The sequence below is a fragment of the Saimiri boliviensis genome, chromosome 9, assembly GCF_048565385.1.
Source record: "Saimiri boliviensis isolate mSaiBol1 chromosome 9, mSaiBol1.pri, whole genome shotgun sequence".
In the NCBI taxonomy this organism is placed as follows: Eukaryota; Metazoa; Chordata; class Mammalia; order Primates; family Cebidae; genus Saimiri; species Saimiri boliviensis.
In genome coordinates this window covers 90,295,665-90,322,729 of record NC_133457.1, presented here as the reverse complement: position 1 = coordinate 90,322,729, position 27,065 = coordinate 90,295,665, and the positions used below count along the sequence as shown (strand labels likewise).

Below are 27,065 nucleotides of genomic sequence, written 5' to 3'. Positions count from 1 at the left end.
GTGATTGAATCATGGGGCGTGTCACGGGAGAGAGCAGGTGGAGGTCATTGAATCATTAGCACAAGGAATCTCGGGAGAGACCAGGTGGAGGCGATTGAATCTTTACCACGGTGCCGGGTGCTGTTCTCGTGATCACGAGAGAGGGCCACGAGATCCGATGGTTATATAAGGAGCTTTTTCCCCCTTCACTCGGCGTCCCTCCTTCCTGCTGCCTCGTGAGGGAGGCGCCTTGCTTTCCCTTCGCTTTCTGCCGTGATTCCGTTTCCTGAGGTCTCCCAGCCACGCTGAACTGTGAGTTAATTTAAACCTCTTTCCTTTATAAATTATCTGCTCGTGGGCCGTGCTTTATAGCAGTATGAAAATGAACTAATACACCCTGGGGTGGGTCACCTCCTAACTATGCCTTGAATTCTTGTCCCAGGGTCTGTGTGTGGGTGGTCTACCACACAGTCACCCTGAAGTGGTAGTGATGCGCTTTGCCACAACTGCTGAAAAGCAGTAGAGAAAGCTCTCGTCTGGATAAGTGTGCCCCGTAAGGGCTTCAGAACGCCCTGCCCCCCACCCCCCTCACCCCTGACACTGACTTTTTCCAAGAGATAGGCCAACACAGCAATGGCGCTGGATGTGAATTAGCATAGACCCTTTGTTTTGAGAGCCCCCAGCTAAACTGGGGTTCCAATGCCAGAGCAGCTAGCAGCCCTGCCGGGAGATGGAGGGGAGCCGAGCTTGAGTGTTTACACCTGCTTCGTACCGGATACTTCCTTTATGTGGCGAATGGTCTAATGCCTAGTTGTCTCGACTGTGACCAGGGTGTCCCTTACATGGGAAACTTGTTTATACTGGCAGATGCTCTTGCTGACCTGTGTCTGGTTTATGCCTGACTGACCATTTGCACACAGCCTGGGAGCCCGCCCCTGTGTTCTCTTTGGCATTCCAGGGAAAACCTGGCCTGGAGTAGCCCCTGGTTCAGATGGAAGTTGGAAATTCAGTACATCATCGCAATAGGAAATAAATTCAAAGATTTATTATGTACTGGCCCCGAAGGCCCTCTATCCTCGGGTCATGGGAGGCAGAAATGAAGAGGAAGAGTCAAGCAGAAAGAGATACAAAGTGAGCACGTACAGAAACGAGCAGTATCTATTAGGGAGTAGGATGTGGCTCAGCTGTTCACTGGCAGATGTCTAAATGGTGCATTTAATGGAAGTGGCAGGAGAGCGGGAGTCTATTCTGCTAGATTGGAAAGACATGGTGAAGGTCTTGTCTCCGGCTACTGGCCTGGGCCACCTGGGTGTGGTTTTCTGCTTCTAGTGCCCAGGCAGCAACCTTTGCCCTGCCATTCTCGTTACACCCCTCCTGAAAACATCCCACCCTGGAAGACTTGGTGATGTTGCCGTCACAGGGGAGAGAAACGGGGCTCCTGGTTAGAGCATAAGGATGGCAACAAAGGCCTGAGCTTTGACGTTATGCAGATCATGGTAATGGGAATAGAGACTGTCATAGGTCAGGCCCCCTAGAGGCAGAGCTTGAGACGGGGATCCGTGGGCACATGGTTTATTGATGGCTCTCGAGGGAGAGTGGGCGAGGAGAGCAGGACCCGCAGGGGAAGGAACCAAGCCGGCGTGTGAATCCTGTGAAGTCTAGCCTGGGCTTGTAGAGTAGTCTCTCCTTGAGATGAGTAGGCTGGCTTTTTGTACCCCTGCATCAGCCAGCCAGTGGTTGTGTGCTACCTCCAGGAGAGAGGAAAGTTATAGCCTTTTGGGGGAGGTAGTGCCCATATATCAATGGGTCTTGCTGGAGAAAGGACGTAGGGAGGGCACGCCAGCCTGGTGAAGGGGGACTGGGCGGGCTGCCGTTGGTGTTTATGATAGTTGGGATGGGGGGTTGTGTGTGACCTGGCAATTGGTGGGTTCTTTTTATTTAAAAAATTTTAATTTTTAAGTTGACATGCGATAATTGTACACATTGATGAGGTACATAGTGATGTTTCGATATCTATAATGTGTAGTGATCGGATCAGGGTAGTTAGCATATCCATAATCTCAAATGCTTATTTCTTTGTGTTGGGAACATTCAATATCTGTCTGATGGCTATTTGAAATTGTAGAACACATTCTTTGCAGTTACTTTTTTTTTTTTTTTTGCTTTTAAAAATGTTGCTGAAGACCATTTCTACGGTGCTATATAACACTAGCACTCCGTCTATCAGCTGGTGCAAAAGTCATTGTGATTTTTGCCATTTTTTTTTTAAATAGCAACAACTGTAATTTTTTTGCACCAACTTAACTAGCTATAATTTTGTTTTCTCTAATGAATCTCTCCCTATCATTCCTTCCCCTTCCCAGCCTGTAGTATCCTCTCTTCTGTGCCTGGCTTATTTCCATTTAACATTATAGCCTCTGGTTCCATCCATCTTGCTGTGAATGACAGGATTTCATTCTTTTTTGTGGCTGAATAGTACTCCATTGTGTATACATGCCATGTTTTAAAAAACCCATTCATCTGCCATGTCTTAGCTATTGTGAACAGCACTGCAATAATGATGTGGGTGCAGCTGGTTGGTGGTTTTTGTGATAAACTGTTATTGAGGACACAACTGCCTCAATCCCTTCTCTCCTCCTTAATCTTATTCATAGTTAAGAAAATGGATTAAAGAAGAAAGAGAAAGAAGGCATTTCTTGGTTCATTCACTCATTTGTTCAATCAGTATTTGATGAGTGTCTTCTAAATGCCAAACGCTTTTCTAGGTGCTGGAGATAAAAGTGACAGATAAAAGTGGGGAATAAAATGATAAATTGCCCTCATGAACTTTGCAATACATTTGTGAAAGACATTACACCAATAACTAGCAAGATAAAATGTGAGGCATCTTTTCTCTCTCCTAATGTCCTTTTCCCTGAAATCTCTCTTTGGTTTGCTTGAAAGCTTTGACTTTGGAAAATTTACAAAGCACTTAGCACAGAAAGATAACTGGATTGGAAGAAAAGAACATCACTTCCAGAGGTGAGTGGGATTTATGTCCACTAGATTCTAAAATCCTGGAGGGCACGAAGAGTGTATGTTTCAATTCATCACTTTATTCCCAGAGCCCATTACCCAGTAGGCACAAAACAAATGTTTGCAAATGATAAAGAGGAGTTAGAATCACTCTTGTCATTTCCTGAATTTTGACTGATTGAAATGTTTAAGGAAAATAATTTTTAAAAAGTTAAGGACCAGATGCAGTGGCTCATGCTGTAATACCAGCAATTTGGGAGGCTGAGGCAGGAGGATCACTTGAAGTCAGGAGTTCAAGACCAGTTTGGCCAACATGGTAAAACCCTGACTCTTGGAAAAAAAAAAAAAATTAGTGGGCATAGTGGTGCGTGCCTGTAGTCCCAGCTACTCAGGAGATTGAGGCAGGAGATAGAGGTTGCAGTGAGCTGGGTTTGAGCCACTGCACTTCAGCCTGGGTGGCAGAGTGAGACTTGGTCTGAAAAAAGAAAGAAAAAAAGAAATTAAGCCTTAAGTACTATTTTCAGAGTTTCTTGCAGCTGTTATATGCCAGCCATAGCAGATGCAGGAAATCATCCCAGGAAACAAGATGTGTCGTCTGAAGGATCTAGAATCAATAATTTAGAGTTGATTGAATTTTAAGGGCTCCCAAAGAAATATGTACAAATACCAGGAAAGGATATAAGAAATACTAGTATAAAGGAAACAAATAATAGTGAAAGAATATTCTCAAGACCTCCAAGCTTGGCAGGATGGAGACAAATGATTTGCAGTATATTTTCTAACTATAAGTGAGCACCTATGACCTGCCTGGCAACATTTTAAAGCAAATATTAACTGAATATTGGGGTTCCTTTGGGAGCACTTCCAAAAAGGGGCAGAATATTTGCTTTAAAATGCATTTTATATTTTAAGATGTGTGTTTGCCAGGTGTGGTGGCTTATGTCTATAATCTCAGCACTTTGGGAGGCTGAGGTGGGAGGATCACTTGAGCCCAGGAGTTTGAGACCAGCCTGCGTGTTATAGTGAGACCTCCATCTCTACCAAAAAAAAAAAAAAAAAAAAGCCTGTCATAGTGGTACACACCTGTCCAAGTGTTCCAGGGTGGCATGTTTTCAGGAGGGGTGTAACGAGAATGGCACAGCAAAGGTTGCTCCCTGGGCATTAGAAGTGGAAAACCACATCCAGATGGCCCAGACCAGTAGCTAGAGATAAGAACTTCACTGTGTCTTTCCAACCTAGCAGAGTAGACTCCTTGCATTCCTGCCACTTCATTAAATGGACCATTTCGACATCTGCCATTTAGAGACTGTCATAGGTCAGCCTCCCTAGAGGCAGAGCTTGAGAGACTGATCCATGGGTACGTGTAGTCCCAGCTACTTGGGAGGCTGAGGCAGGAGGATTGCTTGGTCCAGGGAGGGCAAGGTTGCAGTGAACTATGATGGCACCATTCCACTCTAGCCTGGGTGACAGAGTAAGCCTGTGTCTCAAACAAAATACTAGTGTGTTGCTAGTAGAAGATGAAGAATGCCCAACGTGAGAGCCCATTCACCTCTCCTCAGAGCAGCACCTGGATTCTTCCACTGCCTTTTTGGGAGAGCTCCCAAAAGGAACCCCAGGCTGTTTCTGTGGCCTTCTGACTAATCTTTACTGAGAAGACACCAAAGGGAAACAAAAGGCAGTTTTTTGACATGTCTGGGAGGTGGGACATTCAGTCCAGCAGCTTACGACCCAACCAAGATACACTGGGGCAGGTAGTCATATATGGAGGATATGAACAAATACAAACTCTGGCTTCCAGAAGATTGCCTCAGTCTTCCCAGATAAGGTGATTGCTGGGACCCAGACAGCCCTCAGGAGGCAGTGGGGAGGGTGGAGGTCACATCCCACATCTCCCAGTTGTTGAGTCTTTGGAAGCTTCTTAAAGTCCCTGACATGTAGAAACAAGTTATCCATTGTTCCCTACCGAGAAATGATAACCTTGCTAATACTTTGATATAAGTTCTTTGTTATTTTCTCCTGTCTACATGTAGACAAATACACATAGAAAAATATTTTTGACAATAATGGAGTGTTACGTTTATATTGTTTTGTAAACTGCTCTAAAGGATTAATGTACACATATTTCTATCCTATTAAATATCAGTCAGTGGATATTTGTTTACTCTCTGGTGTTAAGCTACTTGCTAAGGAATTTGAAACATGTCTTTTTAAAAAAGTTTCCTTTTAAGTTCTGGGATACATGCACAGCATGTGCAGGTTTGTTACAGAGGTATACATGTGCCATGGTGGTTTGCTGCACCTATGAATCCATCTTCTAGATTCTGAGCTCCACATGCCTTAGGTATTTGTCCCAGTGCTCTCCCTCCCCTTCTCCTCACCCTTCCTCAGGCCCCCGCTGTGTGATGTTCCCCTCCCTGTGTCATGTGTTCTCATTGCTCAACTGCCACTTATGAGTGAGAACATGTGGTGTTTGGCTTTCTGTTCCTGTGTTAGTTTGCTGAGAATGATGGCTTCCAGAATCATCCATGTCCCTGCAAAGGACATGAATGCATTCTGTTTATGGCTGCATGGTATTCCATGGTATATATGTGCCACATTATCTTTATCCAGTCTATTATTGATGGACATTTGGGTTGGTTCCAAATTAAAGATGTGTTTATCAGAGTTCCTACTGTTAAGGAGATTATAATTTAGCTAACAAGAGGACATACACATTTAAACTGGTATAGCAATAAAATAATAAAATAACACAAGACAGCATAATAAGAGTATTAGAGCTTGGGTAAGATTGTTGATAGGGATAGACTCAGATGACTTGAAATTATCTCAGTGGTATTGTTCACTATGAATTTGTCACACAATCATTTTTAGTCTGCTCATCTACAAAATGGGAATGAGGATTCAAATGCTGATATTGAGGGCTTGTTTTGGGGATAAAATAATTATAGTAAGAGTGGCACTTGTATAGATCTTACCATGAGCTTGCCACTGTTCTAAGATTGTAACATGTATTAACCTAACATCATGGCAGTCCCATGAGCCAGGAACCACAATTATCCCCACTTTACAGACGAGGCAGTGCAAGCACAGAGAAGCCAAGTAACCAGCTTGACGTTGTACACCTAAGAAGTGTCAGGGTGGCTATAGCCAACAATAATTTAATTGTACATTTAAAAATAAGTATAATTGGATTGTTTGTAATGCAGAAGATAAATGCTTGAGGGGACAGATACCCTATTCTCTATGATGTAAGTGTTATATATTGCATGCCTTGATCAAAAACATCTCATGTACCCCATAAATATATGCACCTACTATGCTTCCACAGATGTTAACAAAATTAAAAAGAAGAAAAAGAAGTGTGAAGATGAAATTTAAACCCAGGCAGCTGAGCTCTGGTCTGGATTATATATTTGAAAAAGATTTTGAAACTGGAAAGTGCTATGTAAGTGGGGTTATGATTTGTTATTGCTGTAAATGAAGAGTTACAGACAAGGGCACTCAGCAGCGAGAGGGATGGGCTCCAGTGCAGGGCACTCACTGTGGTCACCACCGGGAATGGTGGGCTTTGAAACGGGGGCGGGGAGCTTCTCTACTTGGAAATCATCTGCCATCCTCACCTTTCATTAGATCAAGAGTGAAATAAGAATGTTCACTGCAACGGAAGAGACCCATTTCAAACTAGCCCAGGAAGAAAAGGAGTTTATTGGTCCTAGCTGAGAAGTTGGAGGCATGGCTGGATCCAGGGGTTCACCCGAGACCTGCCTCTTTCTTGCTATCTTTGGCTCTGTTCTCTTCTGTGGTGGCATCATTCTCAGGCTGGCCCCACCTGGTGGAAAGATGACCTTCAGCAGCTCCAGCCCTGTAAGTCCACACAGCTGGAGTCAATGGTTGGTTCTGCAGTGTTCTGGGAAGGCTTCTCACAGCCTGGCCTGAGGCACGTGCACTCTCGGGGAAGTGGAACCAGCCTCAAGTGAACCACATAGACTGAGCAGGCTTTCTCTAGAATAGGAGACGAGTGAGTTCTCCAGAAAAATGGAATGCTGGGCAGACAGAAATCATGTCTACTGCAGCCTTGCTGCTCAAAATGTGGTCTCTGAGTAGCATCACCTGGGAGCTGTTAGAAAGGCAGGGTTTTGTGCCCCATCCCAGACCCACTGAGCCAGAATCTGCATTCCAAGAAGGTCCCAGGGAATTGCTGTGCGTAATGAAGTCAAGACACGTTGGTGGACAGAGGGCTTTTAGAAAGATGTGTGGTTTGTCTGTCTCTTATTCCATGTATACTACATGCATGTTTAAACAGTTGGCTGCCATCATAAAAATGGTCCCAACCAGGAAATGTACAAAAAGGCAGAACAGGTAAGAACAGTACTACCCTTCAATCTTAGCAAGAACCCACATATTAGAGGCTCCTTGCCATGGCCGTCTTCTGGACACATTTGAGCCAGAATGTGGAACCATGAGGCAGAGGAGAGTGTTCACCTGGAGTCCACCTCTGCCCTTCTAGACCTCACTTTGGGTACGTGAGACTGAGGAATTCCATGTGCAAATGACCCTGAGCATGTTTCCAAGAGCTGCACAGGATCTTCTCCAGCTGTTTGACTCTAACGACCCAGATTTCAACCTGCCCTTAGGAGTAGGAAGCAAATGTATGTAGGGCTGACGGGTGGCCTAGGGGACCTCGCTTTCCTTCAAACACGATCCGTGCTCCTTTCACGTCTCTCCCTTTCTCTCACTGGTCTTTTTTTTACCTGTAAAGCACACTGGATTTGGTGAAGGAAGGAAAAATGAATGATCCAAGAGAAAGGGAATGTGGAAGCAGTTTGTGGAACTGAATGACCCTACTGTAGCTCTCCAGTATCATAACCTACTTCAGTACACATGTTTTTCTTTGTTCTTATGGAAAAATATTTGCTGCCTAGGTTTGGTCATTTAATACCTGCGTGACTTTTTACCTTGGCACGAAATCTCCAATTAGTCTGTTAGAGAAAACAGCCAGAATCATTTTCCTTTACCTCCTTTCTATCTGGGACTTGGCTGAGGCGCATGTGCATGAGGCCACTCATGATGTGGGATGCAGCCCGCAGGGAGAACACGGATGGGCTGCCGGCCAGGGCCTGACTTGATATTAATCTGTAGTAGGTGCAGTAAATATTTCATGAACGTGGTTCTCTGTGCGTGCTTCTCTTTGCAGCAAAACACTAGGGGTGCTTTATCAATGGCTTCCACTAGATGTCGCTGTCGTTATAGATTTGTAAATCCTATAACCCCGCCTTACTTCCCACTTTGGTTTAATTTCATTCCATTTAGAACATAAGTATGTCCATTTTTAAGTTAGAGGACAGACTTTCCTGTATAAATTCTTAGAATTCTTTATTTTTATGTTATCACTGACTTCCCATTGGTTTTGTTTTTCTTGCGCCTATTGGGCATAGAAAGTTCTCTGTCCACAGCAGGTGCTTAGTAACATTTGAATTGAATTGAAATTGAAAAAGGGGAGTTTCTATGGATTTGAGAAGAATAGTGACCTTCTATTTTAACTTGCTGGAGTATAATTTATTTTTAGTCAGGTTGTCACTGTTGTCCAGGCTGGAGTGCAGTGGTGCCATCTCAACTTACTGCAGCCTCAACTTCTTGGGCTCAAGCAATCCACCGGCCTCAGCCTCCCAAGTAGCTGGGCTACAGGAATGCGCTACCAAACCTGGCTACTTTTTTTTTTTTTTTTGTAGAGATGGGGTTTCCCTATGTTGCCTAGGCTTGTCTAGAACTTCTGGGCTAAAGAGATCTGTCTACCGTGGCCTCCCAAAGTGCTGGGTTTACAGGCATGAGCCACCACACCTGGCCATTATTTTTAAAACAGTAAATAAATGCCTTGATTCAGGATTTTAAGTCAAGTCTTAAGACAAACTCAATGTGAATTCACATGGGGAAAAATCACTGGCCTCTAACAGAAAATTAATATTTCCTTTGATTGTAAATGCTGGCAACAAACACAGTAGCAGAAGTACCCGGGACCGTGCTGCCAATAGAAATTGCATTATTGTAAACAATCTTTTAAAAAACCTTAAGTTCAGGGATCATGTACAGGTTCATGATACAGGTAAACTTGTGCTCTGTGGGTTTGTTGTACAGATTATTTTGTTGCCTGGGTATTAATCCTAGTATCCGCTAGTTATTTTTCCTGATCCTCTCACTCCTTCCACCCTCCACCCTCTGATAGGCCCCAGTGTGTGTTTCCCTCTGTGTATCCATGTGTTCTCATCATTTAGCTCCCACTTATAAGTGATAACTTGCAGTATTTGGTTTTCTGTTCCTGCATTAGTTTATGAAAGATGATGGCTTCTACCTTCACCCATGTTCCTGCAAAATACATGAGCTCATTCATTTTTATGACTGCATAGTATTCCATGGTGTATATGTACCACATTTTCTTTATCCAGTCTGTCACTAATGGGCATTTAGGTTGATTCCATGTCTTTGCTATTGTGAATAGTGCTGCAGCAAAATACATGTGCATGTGTCTTTATAACAGAACAATTTATATTCCTTTGAATATATACCCAGTAATGGGATTGCTGGGTCAAATGGTATCTGTTTTTAGGTCTTGGAGAAATCGTCACACTGCCTTCACAATGGTTGAACTAATTTGCAGTCCCATCAACAGTATAAAAGAGTTCCTTTTTCTCAGCAACCTCACCAGCATCTGTTATTTTTTGACTTTTTAATAATAGCCATTCTGAGTGGCATGAGTTGGTATCTCATTGCGGTTTTGATTTGCAGTTCTCTAATGACCAATGATGTTGAGCTTTGTTTTCACGTGATTGTTGGCTGCATGAATGTGTTTTGAGAAGTGTCTGTTCATATCCTTTGCCCACTTTTTGATGGAGGTTTTTGTAAGTTTGTTACTTATAGATGCTGGATATCAGACCTTTATCGGATGCATAGCTTGCAAAAATTTTCTCCCGTTCTGTAGGTTGTCTGTTTACTCTGCTTATAGTTTTCTTTTCTGTGCAGAAGCTCTTTAGTTTAATTAGATCCCATTTGTCAATTTTTGCTTTGTTCCAATAGCTTTTGGTGTCTTCATCATGATATCTTTGCATGTTCCTGTGTCCTGAATGGTATTGCCTAGGACATCTAGCAGACTACAGACGCACACCACCACACCCAGCTAATTTTTTGTATTTTTAGTAGAGACAGGGTTTCGCCATGTTGGCCAGTATGGTCTCGATCTCTTGACCTAGTGATCCACCCCCTCAGCCTCCCAAAGTGCTGGGATTACAGGCATGAGCCACTGCGCCCAGCATTTGTATAGATTTTTGAGTCTCTTAGTTCGTGATTTTTGGTTATTTCTTACCTTCTGCTGGTTTGGGGGATGATTTGTTTTATTCTAGTTCCTCCAGATATGATGTTAATTTGAAATATTTCTGACTTGTTGATGTAGGCATTGGCACTATAAACTTTTCTCTTAACACTGCTTTAGCTGTATCCCTAAGATTTTGGTATGTTGTGTCTGTTTTCATTAGTTTTAAACAATTTTTACATTTCTGCCTTAATTTCATTCTTTACCCAAAAGTCATTCAGGAGCAAGTTGTCTAATTTCCATGTAATTGTATGATTTTGAGAGATCTTCTTGGTATTGATTTCAATTTTTATTGCATTGTGGTCTGAGAATGGTTGATACGATTTTGATTTATTTTTAAATTTATTGAAACTTTATGGCCAAGTGTATGGTTGATCTTAGAATATGTTCCATGTACAGATGAGAAAAATGTATATTCTGTGGTTGTTGGGTGGAGTATTCTGCAGATGTTCATTAGGTCCAATTGATCAACTGTTCAGTTTAAGTCCAGAATTTTTTAGTTTCCTGCCTTGATAATCTGTTTGTGGAGTGTTGAAGCACCCCCCCCACTATTAATGTGTAGCTATCTAAATGTTTTTGTAGGTTAAGAACTTGTTGTATAAATATGGGTGATCCAATGTTGAGTGAGCATATGTTTAGAGATTTCTTCTTGTTGAATTGAACCCTTTGTCATTATGTAATGCCCTTATTCATTCTTTTTGAGTTTTATTGGTTTAAAGTGTTTTTTTTTTTTTTTTTTTTTTTTTTTTTGAGATGGAGTTTTGGAATTTTGCTTTTGTTGCCAAGGCTGGAGTGCAATGGTGTGATCTTAGCTCACTGCAATCTCCACCTCTTGGGTTCAAGTGATTCTCCTCTCTCAGCTTCCTGAGTAGCTGGGATTATAGGTATCCACCAGGACTTGGTTTTTGTGTGTTTAGTAGAGAGTGTTTTATCCCCCATGTTGGCCAGGCTGGTTTAGAGCTCCTGACCTCAGGTGATCCACTCATCTCAGCCTCCCAAAGTGCTAGGATTACAGGTGTGAGCCACCACACCTGTCCTAAAGTCTGTTTTATCTTTGATAAGAATAGTGACTCCTGCTCTTTTTGATTTGTTTGCATGATAAATCTTTCTTCACCCTTTTACTTTGAGCCTGTGGATGTTATATATGAGATGGATCTCTTTAAGATAGCAGACAGTTGGGTCTTGTCTTTTTATCCAGTTTGCCACTTTCTGCCTTTTAAGTGGGGATGTTTAGACAGTTTATATTCAAAGTTAGTATTGATATGTGAGATTTTGATTCTGTCATCATGTTATTGGCTGGTTCTTTTGTAGACTTGATTGTGTAGTTGCTTTATAGTGTCTGTGGGATATCTTAAATGTGTTTCTGTGTAGTGGGTATCATTCTTTCATTTTTGTGAAACAATCTCTAGTCTTGTCAGGCTGGTCTAGTAGTAACAAATTCCCTTAATAACGTTTGCTTCTTTGAAAGGAAATGTTAGAATTTGGCAGGATACGAAATTTTTGGTTGGAATTTCTTTTAAGTTTATTTAAAGTCTGGTGTTTTTTTTTTTTTTTTTTTTTTTTTTTTTGTTGTTGTTGTTGTTGTTTGTTTGTTTGTTTTTTGAGATGGAGTTAACTGGATTCCTTGGGTTCCTTGGATTGGGTTTCAACTTTCTCCTGAATCTTGGTGAGTTTCCTTGCTATACAGATTTTGAATTCTATTTCTGTCATTTCAATCTGGTTAAGAGCCATTGTTGGGAGTTAGTGTGCTTATTTGGAGGTAACAGGACAATCTGAGTTTTTTAATTGTCAGAGTCCTTGTATCGATTCTTTCTCATCTGAGAAGGCTGGTGTTCCTTTTTCTTTTTGGATTTGCTTTTGTTGGAAAGGGCATTTTGTTTTTATACTTGTTATTGCCTCTAAGCGTTTAACTGTGGTGTAAATTGAGTATAGTCAATTAGCTTAATTTCTGGGTGCTTTCAGAGGGCCAAGGCTCTGTACAGGACCTTTATTCGTGACTAGATTCCTGTCCTGGGTTTCACAGGTAATGTATACTGGCAGAATATTTTTAGTGTCATAATTTGGGCTGTGATCCAGTAGATGGTGCTTAAGAGTAACGGGTGGCAGATAGGTTGTTACTCAGTGGTAGGGCTCCTTTGTATTTCTGTGTGTTCACACCAGTGCTCTGTGGCAAGTGGTGGGGAGAGATGACTCCCTTGCCTGCTTCTCTCCTGGGTCTTCAGGGAGCCCTCTCTGATCACTGGCATACGGCATGCATTCCTTTGTTACGTGTTCCAGGCATTGAGGCTCCCTTGGACAGAGGTCATGGCTGGCAGATAGGCCACACCCTTCTCTGTCTGGCCTTGTGGAGAGAGGCATGCTCCACTCCCATGCTGGCCCATAAATCTGCATCTCACTTGTCTCGCAGGTCTCAACTTAGCACTCCTGAGCTGTGTGCTGCAACCCTGGGATGTTGGCACTGGGCCCTCACCTCCATTCTTCAGCCCCTTGGGGTGTAGCATTGGCTGCTCTGGGGTGTCAAAAGTACTGCCAGGCCACTGTAAAAGCACTCAGATGGGGCCACTGGCAAAGCACTCAGGCTGGACAGTGGAGGGTGTGTTATGCACACGCTCCAGTGGGAGCAGCCAGGCAGGGGCCTTGGGAGGGGCTGGCAGGCAGGAGGCCTGCACAATAGATGTGCCCCTGTCCTGTGGGAAAGATGGTATTGCAGTCTCCTGGACCACTGGTCAGTTGGAGTTAGAGCTCCTCAGAGTAAGATAGCCCTAGGGCAGGTGCCCCCAAACTACGGCCCACGGGCTGCATGTGGCCCCCTGAGGCCATTTATCTGGCCCCCCGCCGCACTTCAGGAAGGGGCACCTCTTTGACTGGTGGTCAGTGAGAGGAGCACAGGATGTGGCGGCCCTCCAACGGTCTGAGGGACAGTGAACTGGGCCCCTGTGTAAAAAGTTTGGGGACGCCTGCCCTAGGGGATGGATATCTATGGCCATAATTCGACTGCGGCTTCCCTGTATGCATGTCCCTCCCCCAGCTTAATGCTGGACCTGTCTCTGCCTAGTCTCTTCGAAGACCCCCTTGCCAATTTGAATGTCTGTGGAGGTTGTGGGGTCTCTTTTAGGTGGGATCCCAGAGGTCCACAGCACGAGTAGGCTGCCCTGCCATCACTTCACTCACCCCTTCCCTAGAAGGTGTTCAGGGCCAGGAAGTAGCTGTCATGCTCAGCAACCTTGTGCAGGGTTCTCGGCTTCCTTCCTCTTCAGCCTTTGTATCTGCATTGTCTATCAACTTAGTGTTTTTTTCTCTGAAGTTGTATTTTTGAAGTATGTTGTTTTACTCCATATTTTGGGCTCTCTTGAGTAGCACTTCTTGGCTGCATCAAGCCATCTTGTCCTGCATCCTTGAAAATTACCTACATATTTTTGTTTAGAGTCTTCTGGTGAAATTGACACTCCAGAAAGATGTACCAAGGATACTCTCTTTGCATCCTCCCTGCACAGAATTGAGTGTGTGCCTAATCCAGTTTCGGAAGCATGTAGTAGTAGGGTATTGAGTTAATCTGGAAACCTTGCTGGTCTGTGAGAAACCAAACTTTGGGCAGCCAAGTTAGGAAGCCCACATCTTGTGGGAATGTGGTGTCACTGTTACAGGGGAGAGCAGTCATTCTGGCTGCCCATGGGCAGGTGAGATTTAGGAATCTGTTGGATAGCTTTTTAAACCATGGTTGTTATTGGGACTTTGGCAGGGGTAGTCCCTGACTTACATCATGCACTGTATTTACGGATGGTGAGGTGGTATTAAAATAGAGTGGTTTCATTTCATGGCACCATTCTAAAACATTTATTGATCTGCAGAGTTTGACTCAGATATCTGGTCAGGTATATTGAAGTGTACTCGCTTAGAAAAATGATGAGCACATCAATCCCAGTAAATATATACCCAGGGTCTTTGTTTACCAGCCCTCCCCATAGAGCTCTTGTTTGGAGATGTGCAACTGAAAATATGGGATGGATTTGACCATAGAAATGATGTCTAAAATGGCAGTTAGGTGTTGGCGAAAGATAATGCTTCAGGATCACCTTCCAGTAAAGCGGACCTGCCACTTAAAGAGGTTTTTGTAGAAAAGCCTGGAGACCATTTTGTTTTTTACTTTCGGTATTCAACTAGTTACATTAGATACTCAACATTTTATTATAAAATAGGCTTTTTTTGCTTAACTTTAGGCTGATATAAGTGTTCTGGGTACATTTAAGGTAGGCTAAGTTAAGCTGTGATGTTTGGTGAGTTAGGTATATTAGATGCATTTTTGACTTCCAGTAAACTCATCTGTTGAATATATTGTGAGAAAACTTTAGTGTAAGTTGAGGAGCACCTATATGTACGTATGTGTTTACATTTTATATGATATTCTCTGAGCTGCTTAGATCTGTGGTTTGGTGTCTGACAGTAGTTTTAGAAAGTTCTTAGCCATTATTAATTTGATTTCTCCTGCTCTATTTATTTTCCTTTAGGTATTCCACTTGCATACATGTTATACTTTTGAAATTGTCTCATAGTCCTTGGATGCCTTATATTTTTATTGTTAATTTATTTTTAGGCCAGGTGCATTGACTTTCACCTGTAATACCATCGATTTGAGAGGCTAAGCTGGGCAGATCGTTTCAGGTCAGGAGTTTGAGACCAGACTGGCCAACATGGTGAAACTCTGTCTCTACTAAAAATGCAAAAATTATCTGGGCATGCTGGTATGTGCCTGTAGTCCCAGCTATTTAGGAAGCTGAGACAGGAGAATTGCTTGAACCCTGGAGGGTAGGGGTGGCAGTGAGCTGAGATCATACCACTGCCCTCAAGCCTAGGCAACAAAGTAAGACTCCGTCTCAAAAAATATATATATATTTTTTCTTTTTTCTCTTTGCATTTCAGCTTGAGAAATTTGTATTGACTTGTCTTCAAGTTCACTCATTTTTTTTCTTTGGCTCTGAGTCTACTGATGGTATTATCAAAGGGATCCTTCAATTTGATCACTGTGTTTTTGACTTTTAGCATTTTCTTTTGACTTCAGTTTCCATCTTTCTGCTTACATTATTCATCTTGCAGGTTGTTTGCTTTTTCCATTAGAGTTCTTAACATCGCAATCATAGTTATTTAAAATTCTTTGTCTGATAATCCCAACATCTGTTTTATGTGAGTGTCATTCTCATGATGGCTGTGTCTCTTTTAGACTGTTTTTCCTTGCCTTTGCATGCATTGTAATTTTTTTGTTGAAAGCTGGGTATGTTGTGTGTGGTAATAGGAACTGAAGTAAGTCGCCTTCGGTGTGAGGTTTTATGTCAGTCTGGGTAGCAGGTGGACTGTGCTTAGTGCTGTAACTACAGGTTTAAGAAGCTTCGAGTTCTTCTGGTGTCTGTTTTTGTCTCTCTTGGCTTTGGAGTGTCTCTGTTTATTCGGAGAGTCTGTGTCTTAAACTCTTTTCTCTGTAATCCACTCTTTGGATACTGGAATCTTGTGGTAGGTTGTGGGAGGTAAAGTTTTCTGTAATGTTTTAAGTCTCTTTAAGTGGGTCTGTATCTTTGGGCTGTGACCTTTGCAGGTGTTCCCATCTCTCCTCCTGGCGTATAGTTCCCCACTACCTACCCCGTGGCTGCAGCATGAATGATCTATGTTCTTAGAGCCCTGACCCCTTTGGACCATGTTTTCTTCCCCCTTAGGTGATACAGGAGCTATAGAGAGGGCCAGAGTGGGAGGGATTTTCTTCTCTCAGCTGGGAGGAGGCTGTGGCACAGTCTTATTCCTGGAGAGCAGGTGCTTGTTAAGCAGAAGGCTCTGAGTTTATTTCACCATCACTCAGAGGTCTCTTTCCCCTACCCCTTAACCAGGGCCACAAAAAGTCTTTCTCAGATTCTCAATAGGAGAACATGGTAGGGTTCCTGGAGGGCAAGCTCATGAAAGTGTGAGGTCCATCGTAGGTACGGCCCCAGAAGTTTCTGGCTCCACGTGCTAGCCCACACTGTCTTCAGCAGTTCATTCAAATTATTTAAATATTCCTCTTAGTTTCTGCCTTCTGTGACTTCTGCTTCAGGTAAGTAAATCTTAGTTTCTAAGATTTTAATTTCTAGAGATCTGTATGCCTCTGGATATATCAGTCTGTTCATATTTTGAGGGGGTGCTTTTCTCTGTGACCTGTATTCTGATGTGTCTAAGAAAAGCGTTGATTTTTAGTTCTTCCAGCTTTGACTTCTAAGGGAGGAAATGATATATTCTAAACTCTTTACACGTCAGGACTGAAACTGGAACCACATTTAGGTTTGCGAAGCACATCAGGCAACATGTTTAGGTCCTAGGATGAGGATGGTCTAGTGGATCGTGTGGGCGTGATGTTAGATTTGGGTCTGGCTTGAGGGAGCACTCACTGACTCGGGAGACATCCTTATTTGTTAGATGGGAGTTACTGAATCCAACAGTGTCGTGAAAGAGCAAATGTGACAGGGAGAGGTGTCACAATGCCTTTCTGTCAGTGTTAAGACAGCCACACTTAACTTCCCTGGAACCGATGCCTGTGGTGTGGCAGAAAGAAGGCTTCAGCTTTCTGTGGCATTTGCTTTCTCTGCTACCTTTCCTGCCTCTCCTGACTTGCTTGCTTGTCATGTAGTCAGCCCTACATTTATTAAAAAAGCTGTAGCCTTGTACTGGGATTCTTTCAGGCTCGCTTTCTAACACACACACACACACACACACACACACACACACACACACACCTCTCTCTCTCTCTCTCTCTCTCTCCAGCATTGACTGGCCTCTGGCCATCAGAAACATGCATTCTGTCAGTTTAAAGGGGAGTTGACAGGAATCATTGTGAAAACACACTTGTTCTGGAATCTGGGCTCATGGGATTTGCTCCTGCTGGATGTTCCTTGGACCTGGAGTGATGCTAAAGTAAGGCAAGGCCACCAGGCAGCCCCACTTTGCCTGACCTTTCCCCACTCCATGCCTGTGGACCTTGGAGAGCAGCTGCGGAGAACTGGGTGACTTCCAAAGTCAGCTCCTGAGAGCGGGTTGCCAGGGAATTCTCTTGAACAGGGCCATCCAAGGGATGGACACATTTCCTGGTCTTGAAGCAGAGAAATGAGAAGCAGAAAGAGGCATGGAAAGATGCTCTGCCCAAAAAGGAGTTCCCCCTCTTCCCCGGCAGTTGAATAACTGTTCCTTTTCATTTGGGTATATTTTATTTTTAAAAGCTTAATTTAGTTGTTTATAACAACAAAGTAGAATAGTTCAGAGATTTATAAAAAACAGCAATAACAAACAACAACCGAAAACTTCACTGCGGTGTTTGCTTTTCCTGCAGGCCCTCCTGGTGAGGCTGCTCTTTGAAGCACTTAGAGTTTTTCATGACTCTGCTTGGGCCACCTTCCCAAAAGCAATGGTCTCTTAGGCCCTCAGGTGACCCAGTCGCCCCTACCTTCTTCGTTATCCTGATCTGTGTCATTATCCCACTTCTCCTTAAGGCAGGAAAAGGGCTGTGGGATGAGCTCATGGGTGTCATTCAGGTGAGCAGCAGCCTCCCTTTGTGTCCAGGTGAGAACGTGGTGTGGTTCCCTTAAGTGGTTCGGGAACCAGGTGTGGACTCCTTGCCCACTTTTAGAGAGCCCTTGCTCAGTTTCCTGGGAAGTGTTTGGATAAGAATAGATCCTAGGGATGCTGATACAATCCATCTGCAATTGTGGTTCTTATCAGCTCCGTGCTTGTCCCAGATAAAGCCTCCAGGGAAGAAAGTGCAGTTCTTTTGCTCCCTCTGCTTTCTGCACATGTTCTGAAAGTCCCTGTTGGCATCTTCTTCCTTTTCAGTCCCCTTGCCTCTAGTGGAGATGAGTTGCTTTTGTGTATTTGTTTGTTGTTATTTGTTTGGGGCTTAGGGCTTATTATTCTCTTGGACTAGGCTCTCACAGGGGCATCGATCACTAATCATTGCTGTGTATTTGGGGTCTAGTATTCTTCCCAATACATAGTAAACTCCTAAATACCTCAGTGGTGGTGTTTTAATTTAATCCTTACATAATTTAAGAGACTAGGAATAGCTCTATCACTATTCCCATCTTAGAGATGAAGAAATTAAGAAATTAAACTTAAACTAATCCAAGCCCCCCAACTGGAAATCTAGATCTGAGAGTTTGATTCTTAAGCCCGTGTTTTCAGTGGACACCCTATAAATCCTCCTGCTAGGCGAGGGAGTGAGAGAGCAAATGGACACAACATATAGTCCTATGAGAACTCAACAGGAAGAGAAAGACAAAACATGCCTGAAGGACCAGGAAAAAAGGGGGGCTGAAAAATATTTCGGGCGAGAACTTTCTGGACGACCATTTCAAACGGCAAGCACCTGCCCTGAAACACTTTTGGTCAGACTGCTCACATTCATGTTTATTTTGGCAAATCAGAGTTAGAAACTTTGTCTTTTGGCAATCATTGGAATGTTGAAAAAGTTCTATAAGTGGATCTAAAGATTCAATAGTTTATTTCAATGACTTTTTTTTTTTTTGACTAAAAATGTGGGTTAACAGTCTATTTCAGATTTATTTGACACTGCATTTGTTAAGTGGTACTTTACCACCTGGAATTCAGTTTACTTAGGGGAAGGGTGGGCACTGTCATTTTGTGAGCATGCATGGTAGGCCAGGCCCTTCATATTGAACCATGCGAGGACATCTTTGAAGACAAATTGGATCTCCTCCCTTGCTTGACTGTCTCCTGCAGTGCTCAGTAAGTGGCTGGAGTTGAGAGGTCCAGGAAAAATTCCGACTTCTGCCTTTACTAAACCCAGGCAAATCCTATGATCTTTGCAGGGCACTGTTTTCTTCTGAAATGAAGGAAGGTCGGGGAGGTAGGGTAGAGGATCTTTAAGGATTCTTCTGGGTTAAAAGTTCAGACAGTCGATGACTCCAGATGGCTGTTCTTGTCTCACTTTCACAGTCCTTTCTGTTGAGGAACCATGGAAGGGCCAGAGAGGCAGAGCACTGTTCAGCTAACACCTGCACAGCCTGGCTGACAGGTGGGCTCTGAGAATGAACAGCGTCTGTGTGCGCTGGCCAAGTGCTGAGCCTGCAGCCTGCAGCTGGCCTTCTTGGCTTCTGTCGACCCCTTGACTGCCTGAGTCTCCAGCAATGGTTCAATCATTTGCTTTTTCTCCTCCGAAGAGACAGTCAAGGGTGCTGGGGGGCTTGTTATGCTGGGAATTCTGCCACATTTACAAATGCCTTGTAACCCCCATTGAGTGACAGATTTATTTGACAATTTTTGATAAGTGGGTTGTTTGTGACTTGCTGACAGAGGGAATTATTTGTAATTCCAACTTGAAAGGCTGGCCATCTGAAAGCCATGACTAAGCGAGCGCATGTATTAAAAGGTCATTCACAGTTGCTTAACATCTTGTCATATATCATCTTCTGATTGCTCTGTTTTGATTGTTTTGATCTCAAAAAGAAACTTTTAAACATGTGAGATGTGGAAATTGGGAAGTGACAAAACTATTTATGGTCCTTGTAAGCAGCTGACCTACTTCAGTGACAAATGTTATAAACATGTTGTGCTAAAAGCCCAATCCTTTGCTCTCAATTCTAATTACTTGGAATTCACTGAACTTAAGGAACCCTGGATTTTGTTTCCTGCTGAGATTTGGTAATGGTGACATTCTGACTTGGCAGAGTGAGAGCCACTCTGCTGAGTCATGGTCCTCTTAACTGCGTCCAGGTCGCTACAAATCTAAGAACTAGAATTTGGTCACTTTGCAGGTGTCTGGAACTGTTCCCAGTGCCTTTTGCTAAGTTAGGAGACTGACTGTAAGCTTTTTGCTTTAAAGAAATGCAAAGCACGTTCTTGTCTCCCACCAGGGTCCTGCTTCTGAAAATTTAGTTGTTTCATGTCCAGTACTATTTAGGATTGGTTCTGAGGCTAGCTGATCAGCTGAACTCTAAGCAGTTTATATGAATTTTTCTCATTTAATTCTCAAAATACCCTTTGGAGAGATAATTGCTATTACTGATCCCATTTTCAGGTGAAGGCTGGTTAGCTAACTTGGCTTCGGTCATTCAGCTAGTAAACAACAGAGCCAAGATATAAGCCTGGGAGGTCTGATGCCAGGACTTGTGTTATTATCCATGATTCATTCTAAGTTAAAATGACTCTAGTTCTTGGCCACTTACACCAGGAAGCCACCTGGGGGGTGTGTACAACTGGCCATGATTAGCAGAGAGGGAACATGTGGTAAAGACCATCAGAAGAAAGAAGACAGCGACCCAGAGCAGTTTCTTCCAAGGTACTGGGAGACCAAGCAAGCAACCTATGGACCTAAAAAATCAGGGTGAACTCACCAAGACACAGCATATTTTTTTTGTAGACAAAGTACATTACTTTTGGGGTGCAAAGACCCCCAAATAATATGAATATCTTGTTCCTAAGAAGAATGGACAAAGGGAAAGAATAAGATTTCAGAGGTGGAAGCCAGGCTATGGACTAAGAACAAAGCTGTGGGCTTGGTGCGGTGGCTCACGCCTATAATCCCAGCACTTTGGGAAGCAAAGGTGGGCAGATCACTTGAGGTCAGGAGTTCAAGACCAGCCTGGCCCAAGTGGTGAAACCCTGTTTCTACTAAAAATATAAAAATTAGCCAGGAGTGGTGGCAGGTGTCTATAATCTCACCTACTAAGGAGGCTGAGATGGGAGAATCACTTGCACCTGGGAGGTGGAGGCTGCAGTGGCTGAGATTGTGAAACTGCACTCCAGCCTAGGTAACAGAGTGAGGCTGTCTTTTTTTTTTTTTTTTTTTTAAAAAAAAAGCAACAAAGCTGTGAGGGGCCATTGATGTCAATGGCTGATTCTTTTCCCCTGAAAGATAGAAACTTCTACTGAAATATATTTTCAAAGGCCTCAATCAAACAGTGGCTGAGAAGAGAAAAATGGAAAGGTAATGATGACAAATCAATTAGCACATCAATTCATGGGTTTACCAAAGACCGCTAAAGCAGAATGCCATGTGTGTAAACTTGCTTAAAATTTAAACAATTTAAAAAACACAATGAAAGAGGAGGAAAAATTAGAATATTGATCAGATAGCATCGTGTCATTGTAAGGAAAATGGTTTTTGTAATGAAACCAGGCTTGTTTGTCATCACAGGAGAAAGAAGAATTCTGCAGTTTCTTTTGTTATTTTCACTTAGTGATGTCGTGGACATCTGTTCAGTTTAGTGCTTACAGATGTAGCTGGTTCCTTTTAACTGCTTCTTGATATTCTACAATGTGGATATGTAGTTATTTTACCTCTTTACCACTTGGCCATTGAGGTTGTTTACTTTTTTGCTGGCACAGCTAATGTTGTAAAGAACATTCTTTTTTTCTTTTTAATTTTACTAAGTTCTGGAATACATGTGCAGAAGGTGCGGGTTTGTTACATCAGCACACATGTGCCATAGTGATTTGCTGCGCCCGTCATCTGTCTTGCAGGTTTCAAGCCCTGCATGCATTAGGTATTTGTCCTAATGCTCTCCCTCCCCTTGTCCCAAGCTCCTCGACAGGCCCCGATGTGTGATGTTCCCCTCCCTGTGTTCATGTGTTCTCATTGGCAAAGAAAGTTCTTAGTGCATGCCTCTGGGGGTGGCCATCACCCTTGGAGAGACCCTGCTGTGGGATCAGAGCTGATTGATGTTCCAGCTGCCACACCTCTGGGTCCATTACAGCTAGGCCACACTTCTGTCATTCTGTTCTCAGCCAGTGACAGCATGGCAGGTGTACTGTAACTGGGCCTGATATGTGATTCCAGGGCAACTTTGACTGGGCTACTCCCCATCGACCTGGTTTAAATCTGCTCAGAACTGCTCTCTGCTCTAAAGCACTTCCTACTTAATCATTCCTTCCCTCTCTTACAGATATCACATCTTTTTTTATAGTCTGAATGGTCTTCCTGCTTTCTTTTGCTCCCTTTCCCTTATTCATAGATATTTATCGCAATAGATCATTTGTGTGTCCAGTCTTATCGTGGCACCTACTTCTCAGAGGACTTGCACTGAGCTATCCCCTGAACATGTTGGTCAGCATTTATCTAGAATAAAATTTGGAGAAATAGTTTTGGGGCCATAAAGTATATTTGCATATCTGTCCACATGTTTTCTTAACTGTGTGTGTGTGTGTATGTCTAAGGTTATATATATGTATGTATATGTATACATCGATCTTTGTGCTCTACCTTGACCTTGTTGATTTCTAGAACTGTCACTCAGCTGATGTCCTGGAGTCTCCCCTTTAAACTCATCCTGGGGATTCCCTTTCCCTCTCTTGTGTTGGCTCCCATGTTTCCCTAATTCCATGTGTTTGTTTCTGAGAAAAACTAGAGCAAGGGAGGTAAATTCTTTGAAACCTTCAACATTTGAAATTGTCTTTAACTATACATTTGATTGAGGGTTGTTTTTTGTGCATAATAAATCATCCCCTACCCCAAACGTGAAGTAGCTAAAAGTAAAAAGCATTTATTATTTTCTAGTTTCTGTGATCAGGATTCCGGCTGTGTTCTCTGGCTGAGTGCTGCACAGGCTGCGGTCAAAGAGTCAGCAAGGGCTGCAGTCATCTCAAGACTGGATTGAGGGATGATCTGCTTCCAAGCTCACTCGTGGCAGTTTTCAGGATCAGTGCTTCGTAGGTTGTTGGTATGAGGGCTTTAGCTTCTTGCTGGCTGTTAGTTGGAGGTCACTCTCAGTTCCTTGCCACATGGGCACCTCCACAGGGCAGTGAACAACATGGCAGCTAGCTTCTATCGAAGTGAGCAAGTGAGAGGTAAAGAGAGGACCAGCAAGAGGAAGTCGGAGCGTTTTTGTAGCCTAATCTCAGAAGTCACAGTCCAACACTTTTGCTGTCCCCAGTTTATTAGAAGTGAGTTACTAGATGTCACAATAAGCCTGGGCTGCCATAACAAAACACCATATACTGGGAGGCTTAAATAACAGATTTTATTTACTCAAAGTTCTGGATGTTGGAAGTTTGAGATCAGGGTGTCAGCATGGTTGGGCTCTGGTCTGGGCTGTCTTCCTGGCTTGCAGACAGCTGCCTTCTTGCTGTGTTCACACATGGTGAAGAGAGGGAGACAGTTATCTAGTGTTTCTTAAGGGACTTAATCCTATCATATCAGGGTCCTTTATGACTTTATTTAAACTTACTTTTTTTTTGAGACAGTCTTGCCCTATCTCCCAGGTTGGAGTGCAGTGGTACGATCTTGGCTCACTGCAACCTCCACCTCCCAGGCTCCCAGTAACTCTCCTGCCTCAGCCTCCCGAGTAGCTGGGACTAGAGGCGTGCACCACCATACCCGGCTATTTTTTGTATTTTTTAGTAGAGATGGGGTTTTGCCGTGTTAGCCAGGCTGGTCTTGAACTAGTGACCTCAGGTCATCCACCCACCTCAGCTTCCTGAAGTGCTGGGATTGCAGGCACGAACCATGGTACCCGGCCTAAACTTAATACTTCTTACTCCAAATATAGCTACATTGGAGGGTTAGAGCTTTAACATGACATACTTCATAGGACCAGGATCCTGCCTATATTTCAAGGGAAAGAGATTATTCATGGTCATGAATTCTAGGAGGCAAAGAATAACAAAAGCCGTTTCAGAGGATGCCCACCACCACTCGAGTATAAAAGTCTAGATAGAAAAACTTTTTTAGATTTCATTGCTGCTATTGATAAATCCAATGCCATGCTGACTTTAATCTTTTGTATGTGACCATCCTTTTCTCTTTCGGAAGTTTCTTTGTCCACAAAGTTCTAAAAATTTGTGGTGATGCACCTTGTTGTGGGTCTATTTTCTTCCATTTTACTGGACACTCAGGGAACTTTTTCCATGTGGAAACTCATATCTCTATGTTCTGGGAAATTTCCTCTATAGTTATTCAGGAAATACTTGATTGATTTTCTTTCCTCTGAATAGATAAATTTTCTTATTTTTTGTCTACATTTTTTATCTTTTTGGTTTTTTTTTGGGAGATTTCCTCGTCTTTATTTTTCAAATGTTTTATTGATTTTTAAAATTTCTGCTTTTTTTGTTTTGTTTTGAGATGGAGTTTCGCTCTTGTTGCCTGGGCTGGAGGGCAATGGTGTGATCCTGGCTCACTGCAACCTCTGCCTCCTGGGTTCAAGCAATTCTCCTGCCTCAGCCTCCTGAGTAGCTGGGATTACAGGCACCCACCACCACACCTAGCTATTTTTTTTTTCTTTTTTAATTTTTAGTAGAGATGGGATTTCGCCACATCGGCCAGGCTGGTCTTGAACTCCTGACCTCAGGTAATCCACCTGCTTTGGCCTCTCAAAATGCTAGGATTATAGTCGTGAGTCACAATATCCAGCCCCTCTGCTTAGTTTTAATTTCCAAGATCTTTTATTTCCAAGTGTTTCTTCTTATAGACCCCTGTCTTTATGGATGAATAATATCTTCTCATATGAGAATGTTCAAGATAGTGAATAAACTTTTTTTCCCCTTGATCCTCATCCTCCTTTGTCCATGCTTCCTCCAGTGTTCTTTTATTTTGTTGTTTTAGTATTTTCATGGTGAAGGTTTCCCTCAAAGGTGACTCGTGGTCATATTAAGCGTGAGACTGGGCATGGTAAGGATTGCTGACTGGTGGCCTTCACTGTGCGATGATCTGATTTGGCTATTTTACTGAAAAATCTCTATCTCAGCATCTCTAGGTTTGTTTTATCTCATTAGTTGGTTTACTTTCTAAAAATTGTGTTAATTTTAAAAATCGGTACTTTTAAATCTGGTTTCTTCAGTAAACAAATGTCAGTTCTCCTGCTGAAGAGGGTATAGACAGGCCTGCCTGTATCCTTGTTACTGAGAAGGGAAGGGGAGTCAGGACTTGTGCTCTTTTCTCTGCACTGTTTGCTCAATGACTCGTTTTCAACATGGCTCCTCACCGTTGGCTGTGCCTGGGCTCTACCAACTTTATGCTATTTAGGAACTGAACCACTAATTATCTGCTATAATCTCTTCTGTTTTCTTTGTCCCTTTGGATTTATGCCTTAGAAATCCTAGTTACTCCTGTTTGAGTGAGGTTCTGGCCAGCAGCCTCAACATCAGCCTAACTTTTCTGCTAGTAGGTACTTCGACCTCATGTAACCAGCTCTTCTGGAGGGCCACCTTGGTTTTTCAGGAGTCTTAAGCTGGGATTTCTGTTTCTGTATCAACTAGAAAAACCCTTTATACTTAATTTTAGCCAAACTATACCTCATTCTTTCTGCCTCTTGCTAAACTAATGCCAAAACAAGGGTGAAAGTGGTTTGGGCATCTTCAGGTAGTGACTAGAACTCACCCTGGGGACAAGGAAAACCCACCACAGTCAACCATTTGCTGAAATAAATAGGTGGCAAATGTCCTTAGGCAGTGTGATCTTTACCTACTCAAACAACTAAGATTCTCAGGACACCAAGTTAGTGTTTTCCAAAATTGTGTTTATCTTCAGGTTCTTTTCTTATAAGCATTGGAACTCACATGAATAGCTATGTCTTATGCCACAGGGCCGTTTCACTCTCTGTAAGCCAAAAGTCCCTATATAGCATCTAAACATGTAAGAGTCTGTGGAACCAGGCATGTGATATTAGCTGCTTCATTTTTGAGACCTGCTCTGGAGCAATATGAGAACAAAAAAGTCCAAGTTTTAGCCCCTCAGCTGCTCATTGCTTACTGCCCCTGTAATGTATGTGAAAATGTTTGCCAGATAGTTGTGGTGGCTAATCAAATACCAGCTTCCCTATAATTTGATAATTTTTCTGTGTATATGTAATATTTTTTTTCTACACTGGAAAATGTTTTATTTTTGTTAATTTTATGGGTAATATATCCTCCTTGGAAACATTAAAACAATATATAAACCACAGTTTTCTGAGGTCTCACTTCCATGGGTTGATACCTGGGAAACTCAGTGAATGCACAAAGGCCGATCTTCTACTTCAACCAGCCTGGGCCTCTGTGCACTTTGTCAGCTCTCCAGGTGATTCTGATGCACATCACTGTGTGAGAACCACAGCTGTAGGACTGGTATTCTCATTCCATTTGCAAGACCCTTTCTCCAGGGAGGACACAGCAGGCTGTGTAAGTACAATTGATTCTGCTAACTCTCTTTATGCTGATTTTAGCCCCAGTAAACCACCTTTTGATCATGATTCAGCTCCCCACATCTATCCAGACAGGCAAAGAATGCAGTGATCCTATGGACTCATGCCTTTCCGTTCCCGTGACTGATTTCTCATTGCCGATTGAGAGGATGTCTTGGGCAAGATTAATGTGAATCCATCTCATTGGCCATTAGAATGAGAATTCCATTAGAATCCACTAGAATAACTGGGAAAGCTTTTAAACATCCCAATGGAAGACCACCTTCAGACCAATTAAATGAGAATCTCTGATGCTGTGATTCAGATGTCATAATTTTTGGAGTTCCCCCAAGTGAGTCCCAGGTGGATCCATTCCCAGTTTGCTGACAAAACCCAGTACTGAGACTGAAGGGGGTAAAGGGCCAGGATTCAACTTAGTATACTCAGAGGCAATCCGTGTGTCACTGTGAAACCTTTGGGTGGACGACCAGCTTTTTGGAAATGAACAACATATTACCCAGATAATCTTATTGACTAGTCCCCAGAAAGGCTCTGTACGATTTTATGCAATATTAACCCAAACCAGCTGTATT

At 42.9% G+C, this 27,065-nt stretch overlaps 1 long non-coding RNA gene across 1 annotated transcript in view; it reads left to right on the top strand.

Moving 5' to 3' along the window:
- The first annotated feature begins 207 nt into the window (after positions 1–207).
- Positions 208–27,065, top strand: part of LOC141585684 (uncharacterized) — a 563,256-nt gene continuing 536,398 nt past the window's right edge. Inside the window, exon 1 of the long non-coding RNA XR_012519313.1 lies at positions 208–291. This is a non-coding gene — a long non-coding RNA (uncharacterized LOC141585684). The remainder of the gene's footprint in view (positions 292–27,065) is intronic.